Consider the following 5210-nt stretch of genomic DNA (forward strand, 5'->3'; position numbering starts at 1 on the left):
AATTTTCATGTTACTAAAACACCTCTCTATGTGCTGAAATTATTGAAGCTACACCTGTTCTATCTTCCTATGCTTGTTACTTTGCTCTTCATGAACTTGTTTATTTACAAGATTACTATGCATAGGAAGCATGTTAGACTTAAATGTGTTTTGTATTTGCCTCTTGATGCTCTCTTTTGCTTCAAATACTATTTCTTGCGAGTGCATCATTAAAACTGCTGAGCCCATCTTAATGGCTATAAAGAAAGCACTTCTTGGGAGATAACCCATGTGTTTATTTTGCTACAGTACTTTTGTTTTATATTTGTGTCTTGGAAGTTGTTTACTACTGTAGCAACCTCTCCTTATCTTAGTTTAGTGTTTTGTTGTGCCAAGTAAAGTCGTTGATAGTAAGGTTCATACTAGATTTGGATTACTGCGCAGAAACAGATTTCTTGCTGTCACGAATCTGGGCCTAATTCTCTGTAGGTAACTCAGAAAATTATGCCAATTTACATGACTGATCCTCAGATATGTACGCAACTTTCATTCAATTTGGGAATTTTCATCTGAGCAAGTGTGGTGCCATTTTAAAATTCGTCTTTATGGACTATTCTGTTTTGACAGATTCTGCCTTTTATTTCGCATTGCTTCTTTCGCTGTGTTGGGTGGATTTCCTTGTTCCATTACCTTCCAGCAGCTTTGGACAATGTCCAGAAGTGTTAAGAATGATTGTGTCACCTCTGAACATGTGAATTTTTGATTATGCACTAACCCTCTAATGAGTTTGTTCCGAGTTTGGTGTGGAGGAAGTTTTCAAGGGTCAAGAGAGGAGGATGATATACTATGATCAAGAAGAGTGAAGAGTCTAAGCTTGGGGATGCCCCCGTGGTTCATCCCAGCATATTTTAAGAAGACTCAAGCATCTAAGCTTGGGGATGCCCAAGGCATCCCCTTCTTCATCGACAACATTATCAGGTTCCTCCCCTGAAACTATATTTTTATTCGGTCACATCTTATGTACTTTACTTGGAGCGTCGGTTTGTTTTAGTTTTTGTTTTGTTTGAATAAAATGGATCGTAGCATTCTTTGTGGGGCAGAGAGACACGCTCCGCTGTTGCATATGGACAAGTATGTCCTTAGTTTCTACTCATAGTATTCATGGCGAAGTTTCTTCTTCGTTAAATTGTTATATGGTTGGAATTGGAAAATGATTGTTATCACCAGATTTTGGTCAAATCCGGAGGTGGGCCGTAAAGGAGATGGGCTTGAAGGATTACACGTGGAAGATCTTTGAAGCGGCCTTGCACGGAGAATTTGGGCTAGTTTGCCCGTGTATCTTTAATTATAGTAGATTGTATCGTAGATTAAAAGTTAGAGTTTGTCTCGTACACGGTGGGGATATTCCCACGTTAGAAAGTCCCTTGGACTATAAATATGTATCTAGGGTTTATGGAATAAACAACAACTCACGTTCAACCCAAACAAACCAATCTCGGCGCATCGCCAACTCCTTCGTCTCGAGGGTTTCTACCAGGTAAGCGACATGCTGCCTAGATCGCATCTTGCGATCTAGGCAGCACAAGCTCCACGTTGTTCATGCGTTGCTCGTACTGAAGCGTCTTTGATGGCGAGCAACGTAGTTATCATAGATGTGTTAGGGTTAGCATAGTTCTTCGTATAACATGCTTACGTAGTGCAACCCTTGCATATCTAGCCGCCCTCACATCTATCTCAGGTGTGGGGGCGGCACCCCGCTTGATTTTTATTTAGTAGATCTGATCCGTTACGATTGCTCCTTGTTCTGCAAGGATTAGTTTAATATCTGCAATAGTTAGGACTTACAAAGGGGGGGAGGATCCAGCGGCACGTAGGGTGGCGTTCGCAAGTCCTAAACAGGATGTTCCGAGGATCAACTCCATGTTGGTTTTTAGGCCTTGTTTAGGATCGGCTTACGATCACCGTGCGTGGCCGCGAGGCCCAACCTGGAGTAGGATGATCCGATTATGCGGTGAAAACCCTAAATCGTCGTAGATCTCATTAGCTTTATCTTGATCAAGCAGGATCACCATATATTCGTGCACCCCGTACGAATCATGGGTGGATCGGCTCTTTGAGCCGATTCACAGGATAACCTGAGAGCCGATCGAGGCTCGTATTTAATGTTTACGTGTATGCCATGCAGGAAACTAAGCGAGGCATCCCCATCACCTTCCTGACCAGGTATAGGTCAGGTGGCACGCCCTTGCACTTCGCATCGGACGTGTGACCAGAAGAGCATTGCGGGCCGTCGCTCGGAGGGGTCTCAGCCAGCCGCAGCTCTAGGCTCTTCCCGGCTCTACCGTGTTGACCGTCGCTGCCCGCCGGTGGGTTTTGGCAGTCAACACATTCTGGCATGCCCGGTGGGACAATCGTCTACATCAACCACATCGCCATCTACATCTGAGATGGCGGACGGCACGCCAGTCACCTACGAGGAGCTGCCTGACGAGCTCAAGAAGAGATATGACGAGATCAAGGCCACCCTCAAAGCCGACCTCATCGGCTCTTTTCAGAGAACCCGTTCCCATGGCATCAGATGGAAGGGATTCTCACCGCAAGGTGCACTCGATGGGATAGATCTCTCTGCCCCGTCGGAGGAACGCACCAGGGCCCTGCGGCAGGAGATCAACTACTTGGTGGCTCACTCGCTACACCGCCACTCTGAAAACTTGGTCAACGTGTTGGAGCGTGTCGCTCTGCGCGTGATCCAGGAGATCATGAGCCACCAGTACTCGCCGTCAGGACCAGCTCTCGGGACGCATCAAGGAGAGTTGCCACTCCAATCCCGTCCACCGCTGCCATATGCGTTGGCAGCACCAGCTGAAGTGCCGGCTACACCGGCATTCGTCGTCTACAAGATCGGTGGTGACCCTAGTGACTACCAGTTCTTGGCTGAGGCGCCTAAGGAGATCCCTCAAGGATACGCGTGCACGTATGTGCCAGATTGTGGCAACTGGGCACTCTCAAACCAGGCCACAACATCAGGGACTCCGGCGAAAACAGGAGGAACGTCAGCGACAGAGCTTGAGAAGCAGACGTGGCTAACTAAGTACGCCACCCCGACGAAACTCCCGAGCCCAGCTCCTGCAGTTGGCTCAGAGCTGGAAAAGCAAGCATGGCTGGCTAAGTACGCCACCCCGGCGAATCTTCAGAGTGCATCTCCTGCAGCCCGGCCACGACGGATCAGATCGGTACCATACTGAGAGACCAGTTCGGCATGGTGCCGAAAAGAAGGGCAATCGGCTATTCCAAGCCGTACCCCGACGAGTACGAGATGATCCCGCTGCCACCTAGATATCGGCTCCCTGACTTCTCCAAATTCAGTGGATCAGATGGCTCCAGCTCCATCGAGCACGTCGGCCGATATTTGGCGCAACTAGGACCGGCTTCAGTGTCGGATCAGCTACGCGTGAGGCTCTTTTCGCAGTCCCTCACGGGATCGGCTTTTGGATGGTACACTTCTTTGCCAGCAAACTCCATCCGGTCTTGGAAGCAATTGGAAGAACAATTCCATATGCAATACCATTCAGAAGCTTCCGAGTCCAGCATTGCCGATCTAGCACAACTACGTCAGAAGCGCGGAGAAACGGTGACAGAGTACATCCAGCGCTTCAGGAATCTTAGGAACCGATGTTATTCGGTTCGTATAAGCGAAAAGGAAGCGATCGAGTTGGCGGTAGCAGGCCTTGCAACACAGCTCAAGGACATGGCCTCCCAAGCAGATTATCCCTCGCTGGCGCACATGGTTCAGAAACTATCAGCATATGAACAGCGCCACCCGGACCTGTACCAAGACAAGTTCAAGCGTGCAGTAGTCCTGGTCGATGCAGAGGAAGACGAAGTGCCTGCGGGAGACCAAGAAATAGCAGTGGCTGAGTGGACTCGGGGAGGAACCCCCGTGTCCTGCAAATGGGTAAAGCCACCAGGGCTGCCGAGGGGATTTGATTTTGACGTGACCAAGACTGAACAAATCTTCGACCTCCTGCTCAAGGAGAAACAGTTGACGATTCCTGAAGGTCTCAAGTTCCCCACGGCGCAAGAGCTGAACGGAAAGCCGTACTGCAAATTCCACAACTCGCTCTCCCATGCCACCAACGACTGCAGGGTGTGGCGTCAGCACATCCAAGCGGCGATAGAGAAGGGGCATCTAATTTTCAACCAGTACGCCATGAAGGTCGACACCCAACCCTTCCCCGCCGTTAACATGGTAGAAGTCACCTGCCCTGAGGGTTGCCAGCCAGGTCCCTCGTTCAGCATCAACATGGTAGGACCTGGGAACCACTCTGGCAAAGATGGAGATGAGGGCAGCTGCTCTCATAGCAAGGACACAGAGGAGGCCGCTCCACGCGATCGGCTCCATCATGATGGCAAGCGCTATGTCACAGAGGGAGAAGTGAAGAACATAAGATATCAACGACCCCTCTCTGATCACCTCCTCAACAAATATGTGAGACAGTATGACCAACGCCGACGGTCCAACTATGATGATGAAGGAGATCGTCTGGCTAGAGAAGCCAGAAGACATCGTCGGCAGGATCGCGATGAGGAGGAACACGAGCGCTGTGCCACGGACACATCAAGGGAGCAAGATGACAACGCCAGACACTGGGACTGCCCTTTCTTCAGACACTGCTGGGATTCAGGAATGAGCCGATTGCCCACAATCGGCAATTGCCCAGAATGCAACAAGAAGAAGAAGGAGGCAGCCAACGTGTCTGTGTTCGAGCGATTAGGGCCTCTCCCGCCACAGAGCAAACGTGCTGAGTCCCCTCGGTGGGCAGATCTTGAGGATTCCGAAGACGAGGGACAAGAAGAAGAAGAAGACAGGTACCACCGTCCAAGGTGGTGCCCTGACGGACTCAGCCGTTCACAAAAACGCAGGGTTCAGCGATTGCGCGGCCTGGAGGAAGCCGAAAGGTTATACCTGCATACGCTAAGGAAGGCACGGCCTGATCTGGCTGCAAAGGTTCAGCGAGCCCTGGATGAAGAGGGTCGTCCACGGAGAATGGAGTGGCGTCCCAAGCAAAAGAAAGCCGATGATGAAACATCGGCTGGCACAAACATGGTGCTCGTCTTGCCGACAGAGCTTAGTGCTCCACGATTATACGATGCACTCAAGGTGGACGACAGCAGGCGCATCAAGTCAGAGGTTGGGTTGGTTTTATCCAGCCTGGCCGAGGAGCAAGATT

Source organism: Lolium perenne, chromosome 1 (genome assembly GCF_019359855.2).
Source record: "Lolium perenne isolate Kyuss_39 chromosome 1, Kyuss_2.0, whole genome shotgun sequence".
Lineage (NCBI taxonomy): Eukaryota > Viridiplantae > Streptophyta > Magnoliopsida > Poales > Poaceae > Lolium > Lolium perenne.